Source organism: Phyllostomus discolor, chromosome 6 (genome assembly GCF_004126475.2).
Source record: "Phyllostomus discolor isolate MPI-MPIP mPhyDis1 chromosome 6, mPhyDis1.pri.v3, whole genome shotgun sequence".
In the NCBI taxonomy this organism is placed as follows: domain Eukaryota; kingdom Metazoa; phylum Chordata; class Mammalia; order Chiroptera; family Phyllostomidae; genus Phyllostomus; species Phyllostomus discolor.
The window spans coordinates 108,638,791-108,657,944 of NC_040908.2; the positions used below are offsets into that span (position 1 = coordinate 108,638,791).

The window sequence follows — 19,154 nt, forward strand, 5'->3', positions numbered from 1 at the left end:
GAACTTATTAACAATACAAATGCTTGTCTGGGTTCAAATCTGGAGATTTTGAATTGACTAGTGTCTGATCTTAAACAAGCTGCTCATTCGCTCTGGGCCTCAGGTCCTTCGCTGTACCACAGCACGCAGAACAACACACGCCACTCAGTCATTAAACCCTCTTTTCCCGAGTAATTTCTTCAGTTCCTCTTGTCTTTCCTGCTGACCTATGCTTCTACTTTACAATCTTGTTCATATGTCTCCTCCAGATGGAATTAGAGACTAATTAAATATCCTTTTTATATCTTATAGTTTTAATTCAAAGAAGTGCTTTGATAAATATGCACCTGACTTTTGTCTCCCCCACTGGATTCTGGGCCCTGTGATGTTAGGGCCCACGCACAGGCCTGCTTTCATCCATGCCCCGGGCCTGGCACCTGGCACACTGTAGGTGTTCTGTTATTTTCCTGAGTGAATAAATGAATGGATGGATGAACAAGTGATGTAAAATGCCTAGTTCAACTCCTGGCACATAACAAGTCTTCAAATGGTAGCTATCATAATTTTTCCAGTAATTCAATGCCATTTTTTATGAAAACTTTTGTTTGGAAATTCCATTTTATTTTTTTTCCTGTTTTGCTGTGTTTCAATCATTTTATCTACATCAAGCCTGCCTGTCTGGGACCTGGCTGTGTTTTCAGGGATCATTTGGATCCATGTGGCTAAAGGAAGGTATCTGAGCATGTTTGCCATTGCATGGTGGACTGTCACGGTGCATTCTGGGATTTAGTGAAGATTTGTTTCTTTGGAAATCAAGGCACCATCCTTTATTGTAAGTGAGAGTGAGCCAACAGTTGCTGTAGAAGTGCCAGTACTCACAGGTTACCTTCCAACTATCCAGGAAGCCCAGGTGACAGGAAAGAGTGGTAGGCTTTGCTTGAGGAGTGGACTGGGGGAAAAGCACAACCATGTTCAAGTGCACTGAACAAGTGGATTTGACAGAGTAAATGAGAGCATCTGAATGGGACCACAGTCAGTCAAAGCGGCTTTCATTGTGGCAAACTTAGCCACGTTCAGTCCGTTATTCTCAAGATGCAAAGGAGGCCTGTTTCCACATGGCAAAGGATGTATAGAAGAAGCTGGAAACAGCCTCAGGATTTCCAAAAACCAGTGTAGCTTGTTTGCATGGATGTGGACTGAGCGTGCACAGGCCATTGACTAAAGCTGTGGCAGCACTCTGTTTTGATCTGATACTGGAGCTTTTTCTACTTAACCTAGATCCATAAGTCAGATCATGTGGGTTTGAATCATAATCCTAGCACTTGTCAGATGCATTTTCTTAAAAAGATTCCTTAGTCCCTTGATACCACAATTTCTTTATCTTTTCATGGGAGGATAATAGTACTTATCTCAGAGCTGTGAGAATTAGTCATTATGCTTAGTGTGTTGAGCTACAAGCCTCATATTAACAGTTACTCATGTCTTAGACTCTCTGTCTCTGACACAGGGTCAGCAGTTATGTATGGAGCCCTTTGTATCATGGTTACGGCCGTCAGACTGTCACAGAAAGGTGTGGTGCTTTATCATTTTAAAGAAGCTTGCCTTTTCCTTAACTTAATTCATCTTTATATCAATCCTCCAAGACAAAGAAACTGCAACTCATCTAGTAAAACATGTAACCTAACAACCACATGTCAGGGGCATCGGCCCTAGATTAATATATCAGGAGAAACACAGAGAAGTTCAAAGGAGCTTTCAGATTAGAAGAATAAACAGAGATTTAGAAACTAACAGTTTTGAGTAACTACAGTGTGACAGACCAGTGTTAGTTATTATCATTGCCATGTAAGGTAAGACCACCTTAAGTGGAGGTTTCACAGGCAGTGATGGCAGAATGGAATTTTAACCCAGTTATATCTCACTGGAAAGCACATATTCTTTCCACCACACATTAATAATCATTCATGTGATTAAGTGGCACCCCATTGCCAGCAGAATGGCATGAGGTACTGGTGACAGAGCCTGCACTGTTACAGCCAGCATCCAAATGAGGATGAGTGACTGGGAGCATCGGGGACGTGGATCAGAGGCCAGGCCCCAGTTCATCATTTTTATTTCCCCAGCACCTGGCAGACAGTGGGGGCTGAGTATGCATTGGTGTCATGATGGTGACGGAATAGGAAATGGGAAGTCAGGAAGAGAAGCCAGCTGTCTAGGAAACGGGCCCACTGATCTTCTATATCCCCAGTTGCTTCTATTGTTCTTTTGATGTGTTTTCAAATTCACTGTTTTGCTTGTCTCTCTTTTGTGTGCACTCTGCTTTATTAACATTCCAGATGTGAACAGGCTTTCCAGGGGGTGTAGGCTAGTTGACACATGATTGATGCTGTGTATGAAAGGATTACTGTTTCTGTTACGTCCTAAAACTGTTAATACAACCTAAGGCTAAGAGAGGTTTTTGGCAACTGCATCACATCTACCCAGGTCTATTCCAAGTTTAGGGCTAACTGAAATCTGAGAACTTTGTGACCGAAACCTCGACATCCTACACGTGTATGATTAATCTTTTGAATGGAAAGTCAGGACTTGACAATTAGTTCTGTTGGGCTATTCATGGGAGATGGCTTTTTGAAAGAGGCACAGTTTGGGGAATTATTTAGATGATGGCAGTGGTTAGCTGAATTTAAAAGCAGGTAAAAAGGACCCATGTAGCCTGGTGAGGGCTGGGAGGAGGCGAGCTCTGGGAGAAGGTGGAGTCTCTCATCTTCCCTATCTCCTCAAACCCCTTTGGTAAGATTTCCTGTGGTGTACTCAGAAGCACCAAATAGAGGCTAAAGCAACAGATTTTCTGCATCCAGTAAATTGGAATTTCTACCTCCACCAGCTAAAACCAGATAAAAATCCCTTGAACAGGGCCAGCATGGACAAGGTAGCATTTCTTCTACAAGCCCCATACACCGAGGGTGATTCGTGATTACAGCAGACGCTAGAAGTCGGAATGCCGTTGTGGCACTGCAGAGTGTTCGTACCCGCAACTACTGCCGTTTGCATGCTGTGCCTAATGAGTCCCAGCAGTTAATAGCTACTATAAGAAGAATAAAGCCACTGTCATATTTTTTTAATTCTCCATTTCTTTCTGGCTGCTTTTGTAGTTTTATATTCTGAAAGCCATGAGTTAGCCTTACCACCCTTTTATTTCACCCATTTTAAAGAACTAATTTTCTTAGTGCCCTGACATTTCTGGCTCGATTTTTTTTCCCCTTGGAAGGAGTTTAACAAAGTATTTGTTTCAAAGGCTTAACATTTAGGCCAGGACACTATGACAAGTGGATTAAAGTCAGGAGCCCAACTTAAAATACGTTTAAAAGAAAGAGTCCATCTGGTTTTGTTTATAACAAGCAAAAGTTATTCTTGCTTTCAATGGCTTAGACTATTCTCCCTAAAAAGTTATAACAAAAACAAAGTATTTAGTGATTTCAGAGTCATGAGAGGGAGTGGGGTTCACAGAATGCTGCCACTAACAGGTCCTTTGACAACAAGATGCCTTTATGAAAGTTACCTGGATGACACAGACAATGAAGGCACTCAGATCTCCTCAGTCATTGGTCTCTGAAGCACGTGTGGGAGGAGAACGCAGGTGTGCTCACACACTGAGGCCCCTGTAGGAGCTACACTGGGCTTGGCACTGGCTGACTGTGGGGTTGCCCTTGAGGCTTATAGAAATGCCTCGTCCACTGCAAGGAGCCTAAGACCTTCATCTCAAATATAAAGTATCCAGGAATAATATCTTGGAAGCCAGAGTTTACTCTTTCAACAAAGACACCAATTTATTTGTGCATTACTCTCTTCTTCCTTCCCTGGCTCCTCCATCCCCCCAAATCCCTCTTCAGACACAGCAGTCCATTCCAGGTTGTCTGTCATTCAGAATAGGTTTTCAGTCCCGTTGTGTTATAACTGGGTCTCCTGGACACTCTGAAATCAAGATCTAAGGAAGCTGAAAATTAGCTTAGTCAACTCCAGTGGGTTTGTCTGTACCTGTGATGGAGAAAGCAGATTTGTTACTTAATTGTTTCATCCAGGAGTGTGAGAGGAGAGATATATAGCATCAACAGGGTGCTAGGAGGCTGAATCCTGGAATGTCTGTGGTATTCTACTAGAATCCTGAAGCCAGAACTCAGCCAAGTTTGGAAGTCATTTAGGATTCCAGAAGAAGGCATGTTTTGAGTTGTTAAGGGCATCTGGTAGTTAAAAAGGGCCTATTTTGTGATCTGACATGGGATGCCATCTTGAGGATGTTGAAAGGGTCTGGAGAAGTGCAGGTAATGTTTTGCTGATATGTGAATATAATTGGTAGTTCTGCTTCTATCAAAAATATTTTGAAAATATTTTTTGAACAAATGTGTGTATCAGAGCTTATTTTTTTCACTAATACAACCATAGCTGTGGAAAGAAAAGCTAAAGAGCAAACTTCGTAAGTACGCCCTGGCTGGTGTGGCTCATTGGTTGGAGCATCGTCCGGTAACCAAAAGGTTGTGGGTTCAATTCTCCTTCAGGGCACTTAGCATAGTGCCCTGGTCCAGGCACTATGATCCCTGGTCTGGGAGTATACAGGAGGCAACCAATCAATGCTTCTCTCTCTCTCTCTCCCTCTCTCTCTCTGAAAGCAGTGAAGAAAATATCCTTGGGTGAGTATATTAAAAAAAAGAGTAAACTCTATAAATCTCAAACAAAGGCAGAGTTTTATGTATGGATAGGGGGAAGTTATTCTCCAGGATATCTGGGATTAGGTAAATCAGAATAAATTTTTATCCGTATAAAGAAGTTTCAGTTAAACTTGAAAAAATTGTCTTTTTGGAATAATAATGTGATATTAGAAAATTTCAAGTTGTGCAGTCTTCTCTAAATGGACAATTATTTCCATTTGTGCTACTGATTTTCTTTTTTAAAATGTTTATTCTATTTTTGGTGGTGTGACATTGGTTAATAAAATTATATAGGTTTCAGGTGTACAGGTCTATAACACATCATTTGTGTGTTGTGTGTTCATCACCCCAAGCCAAGTCTCTTTTCATCACCATTTATTCTGCCCCCGTACCCTCTTCTGCCTGCCCCTCCACACCCTGTCCCTCTAGTAATCACCATAGAGTTGTCTGTGTCTGAGTTTTGCTTTGGTTTTTTGCTTAATCCTTTCAACTTTTCCACTCAGCTCCCCCAACCTCCTTCCACTCGGACAGCTGCCAGTCTGTTCTCCATATCTGTGAGTCTGTTTCTATTTTGTTAGTTTATTTTGTTCCTAATTTTCTTTGGAAACTGTTTGATGTAATGTGGAGAAAGAGTGAGGGTCACTGAGATAGGGAACTCAGGAAGAAGGGGGTCGTCTTGGGTGGGGAAAGTGCACAGGGAAAATGGAGTCCAGGTCTGGCGGTGCTGAGTGTGAGTACCTGTAGCGAGCCTGCGTGACAATGGCTGAGGTAGGCAGGGTCTAGGTTGCAGCAGCAAGGTCTGGGCAGGGAACAGAAGTGTGGCCATCACCGTCATCCTGTGTGTGGAGGAAATTCGGGAGAAGGAAGTGAGTGCACTTGGGCAGAGCATTTTCATAATAATAATTTTTATAAGTTATGTCTCAATAGCATATGCTCTGTATTTCATCTGTATCTTTAGGAGAGAAGAGGGTTATGGACTGAACTCTGGAAATTTTCCATACTGAAGACACAGACAGGAGACAAACCAATGAAAAGGACTGAGGAGCAATCCTCTAAACTGTGGATGGTATGGGGGCATAAACAAAAAATGTTCTCCCACCTTCTGAGTTCTTCTAGCTGGGCTAATAATAACACTAACAGAGGCAGGTTAATAAACAGAAGAAAATAAAAATTTAATATGTGCACATGGGGAATTCACATAAGCATGAGAATTCCCAGGACAGTGAGGCAGAATGAGGTAGAGATGTCATTGTGTACAAGGCAGAAAGGGGTGGAAAGAGTCTGGGATTTCAAAGGAGAAATAAGCAATTCACAGGTAGCTGAAAAAGTGGCCAACAAATTTTTGCTAGACCACTCAGAAACAATGGGACAGAGGGAAATCTGGTGAACAGATTGTTGCATGGGTCCTTCCTATCATACTTTATTCATCTGTGTCAAAGGGAATACACTAAGGTAATTATGCTAAAGTTCCCTTCTTAAAGCAGGTTTTTCTATCTGAAAGAATAGAAAAACCAAGTTTTGGGGGCTTTAATTGATTTCAGCTCAAAATAATTTGCATGCTTGGTTGGCACATTCTGGAAAGACCTGTTCCTGACCTCTGGCCAGAGAAGGACAGAAATTTGCAAAGAGACGACAGGCAGCAGTTTCAAGTGAGATAAGGGCTGAAATGTTATTTGTATTTGACATGTGACAATTAACTGTTTATTCATCTTTTTCATGTTGAAAGCACTCTGTGAGGCGCAGGACACTTAGGACAGAATAATGCTAGGTCCTGACTTGTGTCAACCACAGTTCACTGAGTGATAAATACAAGTAAACAGAATATTCCTGGGCAGTGTGACAATAGCTTTGATGAAGATGCATACACAGAGCTGGAAAAACTGAGCTGTGGGTGGAGGAGCCAATCCAGTGTTATTGGAGTTACTTGTGAATAATAGAGGAAAAGAACCTTGGGAGGTAAATAGACTTTCACTAGTAGAAAAGCTGAAAAGTATGTGGGGAAGGATGAGAGGTATGATTCAAAATCAATAAACTTATTGTTTATCTAGTGGTCCAAAACGTCTTGTAAAAAAAGGCACTGAGTGAATACTAGAATACAGCACATTCTAAAGTTTCAGCAAGCTAGACACAACTGTGCTGCGTCCCTTCTCTCTCCCCTGCAAGGTAACTCCAGTGTCAGTTTTCTCTTTCACCAAATCACCAGTGTAGCCTTTAGTTTCCTACAGCCCAGGGACAAGAATTTTGAACTTAGAAAATTATGCTCTTTACCGAATTACATTTTCAACACTATTTGCTCACTTTCCTTTAAAAGCATAGCATTGTTTTTAAAGTTTTATAGTCACACCATTTGTTATTGTTTTTTTAATAAGAACTTCAAACACATAGGGAAGAAAATAAAAACCACCTGTAGTCAACACTCAGAAATTATCAGTTTTAACAATTTGAAGAATTCATTTCATTGTTTATTCTATGTGTGTGTTCCTTCATATTGAAGTTGTATTTAGAGAGTGTTTTGTGTCAGCTTTTTTCACTGAACAGCTTTGCAGAGGCATTTGACGATTATACTCTGTCTTCTGCATGAATAACAACTTTTTTTCACCAAGTAATGTCTTTAGGTAGCATATGCCCTCTATTCCATCTGTTACCTTTCCTAAGAAACCTCTCCTGGATGCCTTCCTTCCCTGTAGGATTCACGGCTGCCACCTGTGCCTCTTTCTATATTCTTCTCCAGCTCTTTCCATAGGACCTGAGAGACCTTGTGGTGTGCACTTGTTGGTGACATACTCCGGGTAAGGAGCTGCACCTATTTAATCATTGTTTTCCCATAGATTAATCTGACATGCTATAGGCTTTTCTTATATGTCTGCTGACTTAATCAATAATGACTAATGATATTAAAAATAAGTAGCATTTCTCCCCATGACCAGTGTGGCTCAGTTGGTTGGGTGTCCTCCCTGAAGTGAAAGGTTGCTAGTTCTATTCCTGGTTGGGCACATGCCTGGAACAGTCCCTGACAAGAAGGTGTAGTCCCTGGTCGGGGCACATGAGAGAGGCAACTGATTGATATTTCTCTCACATTGAGGTTTCTCTCCCTTTCCTTCTCCCTCACTTCCCCCTCTCTAAAAATGAATAAGTCTTTTTAAAAAGTAAGCACTTTTGAAAGCCTAGATGACAGGCATTGTGATAGGTATTTTACCCATTTTATTATTTATCTGCATCACAGTTCTCTCCTTTGTGGATGAACATCATTGTTCCATTTTTCAGACAAGGAACTCTAGTTTTAATTTCATTGACTCCAAGTTATAAATTACATATCTTTATTAAGGAGAGTAAATCACTATGGTGAGGTCTCTTATTGCTTAAACTGGATACTTAGAATGCCTTATTCATTTATCATAAATATCTTTGTTATATTTATTAGCTATTTGATCCAGTTCTATCTGGATATTTTAAGTCAGCTACCTGTTTTTCAACATTTTTATTCAAGTTATATTAGTCATTCTTTCCTTGTATTGACATCAGCCATTTACAAAGACTTCTCCTCTTGACTCACTGAAACATGACCAGGTGGGAAAAGATAAGTTAAACATCACCATAATTTGCATTACGATACATAACATTCTGAGCTTCTTTTCAACAAACAACATGTAACACTGGTTCCAGGAAACCCTGGATCTTTTCAATTCAATGTCAGGCCATGAAAAGAAGAAATCACAATGTGAGATAATTTCTTGAATCCAATGATTTTAGTTGATTCACACTCTCTTTTAACAGTAATCTTTGTGTTTCTATAAAGTTTAGGGAGAATTAACAACGGGTGCAGTCCTCACTGCTGTCAGAGCCTAAGGCGGCGTGTTTCCTTGACTCTCTCTGCAATGGAGGTGAACCTGACACAGAGCGGCCTCGGGAACACTGAGAAGTAAAGATGCGCAGTCACGAGAAACCAGTCACATTTCGTGAGTTTGCATGACCCGGGAAGTACTGCTGTCTGGGTGTGGGGCAGCTGGGTCAGTTTGGTCAGAACAGCTCAAATTTAGAAGAAAATCTCATACAATTAATTAAACTGAGTGGATGGTTCTTTTGATATGAGAGTATAGTCTGTATCTGATTCTAGGAGCAAAAGGAAGACCTCATGCCTAAAAAAATGAAGACTGTGTCGAAAGCGTGATTCATTTAAATGATTAAGATTAGAAAAATATAAAAGAAAAAAACACTTCACTTTTCTTTCTTCCAGAAAGACTGACTGTGGCCTATGACTAAAAGCTTAAAGCTTTTCTACATTAATTACATTTTATGAAATTTCCAATATTAAGCAGAAATTGGGCTCATTAACTCAAACAGTTCCACAAAGGCAATACTGCCCTGGTGAGGCTGTTAACTCTGGGGAACAGTGTTTTATTTAATAGCATGGGCTTCATACATATCCGTTATCAGTGCCTAGAAAAACCACTCAACTTTAAGAGTGAGCAGCAGCTTCTGCAACTACAAAGATATGCATTTGTTAGATAACATGTGTCAGTAAAATTTGTCAAGATATATTATACAAACTCAAAGCATTTTAGATAAAACATCAGTCTAATATATCTGTTAACAGAATATAATATTGAAATAAAATGACTTGGTCTTGACATCATACTATGTAATACCATACAGCAATAACAGCAAACTGTTCACTTAAGTATTACAGGAGTATGTAAGGGAACACAGAAGGTAGAAATGATTATTTAAGAACCTCAACTCTGCCCTGGCCAGTGTGGCTCAGTGGTTGGAGAGTCATCCTGTAACTGAAGGGTCACAGGTTTGATTCCCTGTTGGGACATATACCAGGGTTACAGGTTCATTCCCAGTCTGGGCATGTATGGGAAGCAACCAATTGATGCTTCTCTCCCTCGTCAATGTTTCTCTCTCTCTCCTACTCTCTTTAAAAACAATTAAAAAAATATCCTTGGTGAGAATAATTTTTTTCACAAAAAATAACCTCAGATTTATTCTCTTCTATTTAAATTGTGTGGGTAATTTTTCTACATATATATACACACACATATATATGTATAGAAGTATATGTGTATATATACTTATATATGTGTGTATATGCATATACACATACATATTTAAGCACATGTATGTATATATGTATATATATAAAAGGCTGGAATTATTAATTTGTTAAGGAGAAAAGAATGTAAGAGCGGCGTTCCCAACTGGCAGTGCTGGCAGCACTACTGCCCTAAGGGAAGGAGAACTCCCTGTTGCCTTTATGCACCGTGAAAGCGGCATATGGACCCCGAGGAGTCTGACTGTAGGGGTGGTTGGTTACAAGGTCACAGCTACTTCCTGTCTGTGACTGAGATAGCCAGTGTCACAAAGGAGTTCTTTGGACCTTGAGTTCTTCAATTAATTATAATGCTTAGGGCAAATAGGGTCATGTACCCTAGAGGTAGGTAGCACTGATTGCTAACAGTGGAAAATACTTCTGTCTTACAGAAAATATTACTTATACCTTTTAACTGACAAATGCAACATTTAAGGCAAAAGAGAAAGAACATTTGACATGAATTTTTCTGGTGGCTCAGAAAAATAATATGGAATGAGCTAGTTTGTAAGAGAGAGGTCCATCTGATGGTGGCCTAGAGACCCAATGGATTCTAAGCAACTCCTTCTAAGCTCAAATGAAGGAAATGCATCTGCATTCCTGACTCCCTCCCTTCACACTGGCCGGCAAGGTGATAACCCAGGAGAGGTACCAGTGTGGTCTTCAAGATGAAACAGGAGAAATGTCCATGGATATGAAATAAACTTATGAGTCATAAACCATCTGTAAGCCATGAGTCAACTGGGACAAAAACATGTAAAAACTTCTGGAGGTATGGAAATCCAAATCCAGTAACTGAGAAGAAGGCCTCACAGCCACTTTGGTGGGTAAGCTGTTCTTAACTCTTTATAAACTGTCATCCTCTAAACTGCTTTCTCCACCGCTACATGGTAATGAGAATAAGAGTGATTTATCAGTAATGTTTTCTGGCTGCAGAAAGGCAGTTCAGCAAAGAGGAGCCAGGCTTTCATCACATGCTGGCAACAGCATTCCTGTAACAGGGAAAGGGCCCTGTTGCAGCCATCCTCACACTCAGCTACCAAATGCTTTCAAAAGGTCACCTTGTAAATAGGAAAAGTTGTGTTTCTGGAGAATGTTCCCAGCACAGGTACCTCTGGAAAGACACTGTGATGAGCAGCCATTTCCTTCTTTCTCGTCACAGCTCTGTTTTCTGAAGGCTTTGCAGAGCAATGCAACACTAATAGAAAAAGAATCAAGCCCCACACTTTATTCCAGCCTAGCTATATAAATGGGCTGTTTACTGGCACAATCCTGTGAGGGCATGTGACTACAAAAACTCAGGGACATGACCACTGGCTTGGATTCAGGGAAACATTTCAAATGATTTCCTTCATTACCAGGACTGGTTTTCTTCCTGATGCTTTGATGAGTGGCATTTTTCTTGGCTATTTATTAAAAACATCCCACAGAATGAGGATGGTGTCCCTGCACCTTGCCCTCTCTCCACAGTCCCCATTCTTCACTTATAACACCCTGGCCTTCCCAGGAGACTAATCTTATATAAGCATGTAGAGAAGATGCTTTCTCTAACTCTCTGATAGTATCTCTAAAATCACATGCCAGGACCAATCCCATACTCTAATAAGGAAAATGCCTTCCAAACACCTAGGTGATGCAATTTTTTAGTTCAAATATTTTTGCCAAATGGTCTCAATAAAGAGAATCATTTTGTTGTCCTACATATTAGCAATGATTATCTTTATGCTCACTAGCCCAGGTATTTTATACATAGAGGTCACAGTAATTATTGTCTTGCTTTCACTAGCCCAGTTTTTGTTCTTGTAGACATCAGATTCCTGTGGTTAAATGTCTTTGGTTAAGTTTGTCCCCATATCACTAACTACTATAGGTCCTGAGTCTGGTCTGGACACACCAAACACAATCAAAGAGCTGGGTGAGGATCTCACACAAGGGAGAGCACCAGGACAGCCCTGCCCATCATTCTCTCCTTCCTCATGTGATTTCACACAAAGCTTGAGTCTGTCTTCCATTAGACTGAATGGAGAGTTACCTTGTTTTTCTGAGTCTTGGTTGGAATCAGAGCTATACTGCTGGGCTGTCTGCTCAACTCCAAGTCCTCCTTTTGTTGCTAACTGGACTATCTGCACAGGTCCAAGAACCCCTGTCACCTCACACGGGGCTATCTGCACAGCTCTGGGTCCTTCTGTTTCCCCTAACTGGGTGGTCTGTGTGGCTCCAGGTTTTTCTGTGGTCTCTAAACAGACTATCTCACAGCTTCAGGTCTTTCAGTTATTCTAACCAGTCTGTCTACACAGCGTTAGGTCCTTCCATTGCCTCCAACTGGGCTGTCTGCACAGCTCCATGTTCTTTTTGTTTTACTAATGTGCTGTCCATGCAGCTCCAAGTCTTTCTTTTACTGCTAACTGGGCTGTCTGTGCAGCTTGAAGTCTTTTGGTTGCTGCTCTCCGGTCTACAGACCTCCAGGTTTTTCAGTTGCTTCTAAACCGGGCTGTCTGTGCAGCTCCAGGTCCTTCCTTTGTCACTAACTGGTTGTTTACACCACTACAAGCCCTTCTGTTCCCTCTAACTGGGCTGTCTGAGCTCCAAGTCCTCCTCCTGTCACTAACTGGGCTGTCTGCAGAGCTCCAGGTCCTTCAGTTGCCCTTAGGGGCATAGCTTTCTTTTCTCCTGGAGTGAGTTGGCTTTTGGAACACCAGAAGCATAGGGAGGTGATTTGTGGGTACTTTTAGAAAAGCTATTTTTTCTCTTGACCTGGATGCCTTTGCTTTCTTTGAAGGGACCAGTTGTTCAAACTGGCTGTGACATTTCTTAACCTTGTGCTCTGGTGAAAAGTTACAGAATGCATTTGTGAATGACAGTTTATGGTTTGTTTGTTTGTTTGTTTGTTTGCTTGCTTTGGTATAAGCCAGGCAGCTGTTGGTCTGCTTAGAAGAGGTACCAGGCCTTTCAGAAATGACATTGGAACTACAAGAGTCAGAAGAAAATTCTTGCTTTCTTTGAGCCTAAAAAGTACAATCTATTGGGCAGAGGAAGTTTCAGTGGATGTAAACAAGAGACATTCAGCAATCTGAGAAAAAGCACTGCCCTGGGAGCTAACTGCTGAGCCAGATGGGGAAGTGCCTGGGGAGGACCAGCAAATGCTTAATCTTGAGAGTAACAACTTCTCAGTGTTTTGGTTTATAGCCCTACTCTTCCCCACCTCAATCCCCATGACCAAACTCTGATTAGTTAGCTTTGCCTCTCCATTTGCAAAGATTTATGCTACTTGAGATAATCCTCCTCTCCATGCAAGTGACCAACTTCTTAGCTAGTTTTTTAAAAATAATTTTTATTGAATTTATTGGGATGATATTGGTTAATACAATTATGTAGATTTCAGGTGTACAATTCTATAATACATTATCTGTATATTGTATTGTGTGTTCACCACACAAAGTCAAGCCTCCTTCCATCACTATTTATTCTCCCTTTACCTTCTTCTACCTCCCCCAACTCCCTTTCCCTCTGGTAATCACTATACTGTTATCTAGTTTTATTGTGTTTCTTTGAAAATATCTTCCTGAGACAGCTCAGTTTGCAGGGCTCATCATCAATGTTGGGCTGTGGGCAGAGCCCCTGCCTTTCTGAACACCTGAGGGCATCTGCTGTGTGGGGGGCGGGGGGGGGGGGCGGGATGCAAATGTATCTGAATCAAAGGGCTGGTTCCAGGGATGATCATGTGAGGACATGTGACTGTAAGATGCCACAGAAATGGCCACTGGCTTGGATTTAGGAAGAAGCTTCACATGATTTCCTTCACGAACTAGCAAGCTTTTCTTCTCAGTATTTTTACTGGTGGCATTTCTCTTGATTAGAGAAATGCCACCAGTATAGGCACTGATGTGCCTATAACTAAACTGTTTAAAATATGTCTTTCCTTCTTCCTACAGGGGCTGATTATGCTTCAGATGATCCTCATCTTTCTGTGAGACAATTGCATCACAACTAGACTTGCATAGTTTTTTCTGGCAAAACTGCCTGAGAGAGGAAAGCTTTTATCTAGGTACATGGTGCTGGACTCCAAGCAGTGCTGTCTTCCCATCAGGCTTTTCAGAGCATCAGCTGCAGCTGTGGACACATAGCAGGACGTGGTCATGCCACATGGAGCCCAGCATGATGCTGCAGCGGGGCCTTTCTGTACAGCACTGTGACGGCCACCAGCTTAGATTCAGAGGGTCACTGTATCCAAATGTCTTCATGTTTAGAATGGTCTAAGTCAGAGTCACTCAGGGTTAAATGACTGTCCTCCTCATGCTGGTCTAGGTCAATGTCACTACAGGTTAAGACAGAGTCCATGCTTCTGCTCCCCTGACTAAGGTTCTTTACAAAGTCCCTGCACAGAGCATCAGCACCCCCATTCAGTTTATTTTCCAGGATGTCATAGGAGAAGTCAGTCATTTATACTCAAGAGATATTGGAGGCAATCTCTCTAGTATCACATCTCACTGAAACCTCTCCAAAGAGGAGGGTGATTTCTTCTTCAAATATTCTACAGACATTTTCAAACAGAAATTAAGCAGAATAACCTTTTATGAATTCATTTTCTAGTTTTGGGCTGGGGGAAGTAGGAAGCCAAAGAATGCTTGGAGTGATACATACTGTTGAATTAAATGCAGTTGTCTGATTGGATGAGGAATGTTGCTCTATGTTGTATAATACCCCAAAAAGGTACCTTAGGAGAATAACATTGGCTCTTGGATCTGGTCTACCAGCCTTTTAGTTGTATTTATTTCTCTTCACCATTTTCCTGATCCATCACACAGACCCAGTGATCATAGAAATCTGATGAGAAAATACTTCCAGGAATATTTTGTAGAAAATTCTTCAAAACAAATAAATTCACAGCCCAGGTATACTTCACCTCCAGAATCCAGTTTCTCTTTCAGCTCTCTGCAAGATTTCACATTGGCTGAAGATGCCTTTTGTGAGGGGTCCTTTCTGATTAGGAAAGAACTGTGTATCAGAGACAGGCTTGGGCAGATCATCACTCTCACAGACATTTGGCAGAGAAACTCCAAAGAGCCGTACTGGCACAGAAGAGGTTGTAACATGGGCTAGTTAAAAGGCCCACTTTATATCTTCTCCTTTTAAATGTCTTCTGACTCAAATCACTCAGTTGCTAGGCTGCAGCCAGGTGGCTGGGCTTCAGGGTGAAGGAGGTTGGGAAGGCTGGTGGAGTCCTCTGATCCCTGTGTGTGGAGAGTAGGACTAATACCATGGTATGGATCAGTCAAGATAGCATAAAGTATACAAAACAAAGTGGAGTCACTCATGTAAACCAAAATGGCTATCAATCAGCCATGACACTTTGGTTCAAAAGGGAAACTACCTAAGTCAAGGCAAACACATCTGGCAAGGACATACCTAAGATATCTAACATGTGACCAGAATAGCCATGTCTGCAGAGCAGGACCACTTCTGCAGATTTCCACTTGCCATCAGGGCTGCCAAGACATCAAAAAGACTGAGACAGGAGGAGTACATCACTTTCCAGGTATAACTAAGGCAGGCTCCAGACCACTGCTGAGACAGCTGAGCTCCACACACCGGAGTGCTGCTCCACCCCACACTGATCTCCCTTGGCATTGGCTGCCAGAGGCTCTGCCATGCTGCCCACCTGGCTCCAGAGATCCTTCCTTGCAACAGGCTGACAACTGCCTTGCCCACTGCACTGTCTTCCAGACCTGCAGACTGAGACTCTGGGACTCGGGTTTGTTATTCCCCACTGAGTGCTCTGTGTGGGGGGGTGGGGGTATATTTCTCTTAGATTGTTAGAATGTGAGTAGGATATTGATGTATGTTAATGTTCTACTTTGAGTGAACCTGCATTCAATAAAAGCTGAGTGAATAACATAGTTACTGTATGTGACTCTTGTCTATTCCTTGATGCCAGGCTGCTTAGCAGGCAGCTAGCGGAGCAGTTGCCTGGCTGACATACAGGAAAAACTATATCATGAACATATGCTTGTGACCCTGTGTCAGGAGTGTCTTGAAGATAGTTCACTTTAATTCTGTAGGTTTACATATGCCCGATAAGTGCATGCAGTGCCTCATCTTTGCCAGAATCGACCTAGAACTAGTGATCTCTCTCAGAGCCGGTCATCCCTAGTGTTGGTAGTGATGTGTTGATAACTTCATTCACTGTGTCTGAATTCCTTATTGCTATAGTTTTAGAGCAGGCACAATTCCCAAAGACCTTCGTGAAGATTATGAGGGGGATGCTCTTTGTATTGTCCTTCTTTTTCTCTAGACTGATGTGTCTCTGAAGGAGAGGGAGCCATTTGTCCTTCTGCTCTGGGAAACTGAAAGTGGCCCCAGAGTTCACCGTGCACCAGCCTAGGGCCGACGATCTCATGGCATGAGTATGGCTTCTCCCACTTAATCTGCACAGCTTTCTATCCACACATCATTTAACATTATTTTTCATCTTAAAGTTGTTATATTTGATTACATTTGATTTTGGCCATAACCAACAGATCATTGAGCAGGAAAAGATGCCACTCCTGCCTCTGCAGGCCCCTTTTGAGTTCTAAGGGCCATCAAGGAGCGGAGTCCTGTTGGAGCACACAGATGATGATAGAAATGCACACACACATCCATGCTAGCAGAAGGCCTTTGTTCGGTACTAGGCTGCTTTTGTAGAGCTTTATCCTGGGTAGGAGATGGAACACTCTTCCTTTTTTACTAGCACTTTCATTTTCTTTATCTGAGGTTGCTGTGCCCCACCAGATACCATTGCCTTAATGACCTGGCAGCTGACTTCTGGGTCGAGAGAGTGTGTGGCCAGAGGACCTTGCTGGAGAGCCAGGAGCCCCACACCTGGTTAGGAATCATGGCTTCCTGCCTGCCCCATGGTGGATGGAGAAAAACAGGCTATTGGGCCCACTCAGGGTGATGAGACTCAAATGGGAAGAGTGCTGGGGTTTTATGGTGCTGCTGGCCTGGTCATGAGGCAGGTAAGGTGGAAGTTCTAGAGTTAGAACTAGCACAGGGGCAGGGAGCACTGGTGTGAAATCCCTGCAGGGATTGGCTCACATGCCATAGTGGTGGGCAGGGAGGGTGTCTGCAGTGAGCAGTTCTGCTGCTCAAGTGGCAGACTCCAGCCAGCTCAGTGTCCTCACCTTCTTGGTCCCAGGGCCTCCCTCACCCAGACATACCTGTCAGGGAGGAAGAGTGACCTGGCTGCTTTCCTAGAGTCTTTTACTGGGGGCCATCCCTTCCATGAAGAAGACCTGTAAGCAAACCCCAGGCCAGAAGGAAACTACATGGTCATACCCATGGGATCCTGGCCAGAGGGGCGAGGGTACATGGGGCCTACCTAGGTGGCTGCTGGGCTCAACCAGAAAGCCAGGCTTAGGGTGAGGGCAGTCTACCTCCTGTCAGTGCACTAGGCAACACTGGCTGGATGTGGTTGCTGTGGCTGCCACCCACACCACAGCCTGCCCACCTTGGGTCCAGGTATCCAAGTACTGTGCCTTGTTCATCAGAAGCAGAACAAATGAGGACAAACAAAAGATTAACCACTAATCCCTATGGAGATACTTGCCTTGTTCAGTACTGTACTCTGATCTCTTGTTTTAGAATGTGCCACTAGTTGGGGTTGGGGCTTTCAATAGATCCACATAGAAATTTAAGGAAAGAAGAAAGTCTTAGAGGCTCATTGATGTGTTGAAGACTTACACCTACCCATTGTCTAATGAAGAAACAGATATAGATGAATAAAAGACTTGATCAATCTGTTAGAGTGAGTTCATGGATAACCTAGAACCAGGCATTACTCATACACTGTAAGGATGGACTTTTATATAGTGCTTTGGTCACATAATTATATCATTTTAAATATGTCTTTACCAAAAAGATCCTTTCAAACTTTAACTAAAGATTACTTTGCTCCTCTCAGAAAATCATTTTAAAATAAAATCTTGGCTTAAAATCTTAAAATTTGCATGGAGTTGCAAAAGGCTACAAATAGCCAAAATAATCCTAAGAAAGAAGAACAAAGTTGGATGTATCCTGCTATCTGATTTCAAACTATGTTACAAAACTATGATGATTAAAACAGTATGTGGCTGGCATAAAATCACACACATAGAATGATGAAACAGAATGGAGAGCCTGGAAATAAACCATCACATATATGATGAATTAATCTATGATAAAAGATTCAGGAATGTCCAATGAAGAAATGACAGTTTTTTCAACAAGTGGGAAAACTGGGCAGATACATGCAAAAAAAAATGAAATTGGACCATTGTTTTATACCATATACAAAAATAAACTCAAAATGAAATGAGCCTTAAATATAAGACCTGAAACCATAAAACTTCTAGAAGAAAACACAGGTAGTAAACTATTTGATGTCAGTCTTAGTAATATCTTTTTGGATATGCTCCCTCAAGCAAAGGAAACAAAATAAAAAGTAAACAAATAGGACTTCATCAAACAAAAAATCTTCTATACAGTGAAGGAAACCTTCAACAAAACAAAAAGACAACCTACTGAATGGAAAAATATATTTGCAAATGATATATCCAATAAGGAGTGATATCTAAAATACATAAGAAACTTATACAACTGAGCAGAGGACATAGAGAAATTTCTCTAAGGGCATGCAGATGACCAACAGACACATGAGAAGACAAGCAACATTACCAGTCGTTAGGGAAACTAAAATCAAAACCACCGTGAGATGTCACCTTTCACTTAGAACGGTTATTAACAAAAAGTCAAAACATAACGTGTTGGGGGGGATATGAGGAAAAAGGAAACCCTTGTACACTCTTGGTGAGAGTAAAAATTGGTGCAGCCATTAGATAAAACAATATAAACATTTCTCAAAGAACTGAAGACAGATTTATCACATGATCTAGCAGTTTTACTTTTAGGTATTTGTCTGAAGAAAGTAAAACACTAATTTTTAAAAATCTATATGTGTGTATACAGGGTCCAGCACAAATAATGCCCTTTTTATTAAAAAATCTTTTATTACAAACTTATAAAGCATGTAATTCTGTAACATAATAATATCACACTTGAGCACACCCTATGACATTTTAGGTGAAATTTTCAAATGGCTGTCCATCTCATGTGAGACAGTCATGTACCCTGCCAACCACACTCCAGCAAGCCTTACTTCTACCAGACCCTATATATATAGTACATGTATATATACACATACATACATACATACATATACATAATATATATAGGTGTATATTCACAATATATATAGGTTTATTGCTGGAATATTATTCAGCAATAAAAAAGATTGAAGTTTTGCCATTTGCAACAACATGGGTTGACCTACAGGGCATTATGTTAAGTCAAATAAGTCTGAA

At 41.5% G+C, this 19,154-nt stretch overlaps 2 pseudogenes; both read right to left on the minus strand.

Annotated features, from left to right (window-relative positions):
* Positions 1-12,298: 12,298 nt before the first annotated feature.
* On the minus strand, positions 12,299-14,867 carry LOC118496653 (annotated as a pseudogene).
* Positions 14,868-15,546: 679 nt separating this feature from the next.
* Positions 15,547-16,552, minus strand: LOC114498838 (annotated as a pseudogene).
* Between the last annotated feature and the right edge of the window lie 2,602 nt (positions 16,553-19,154).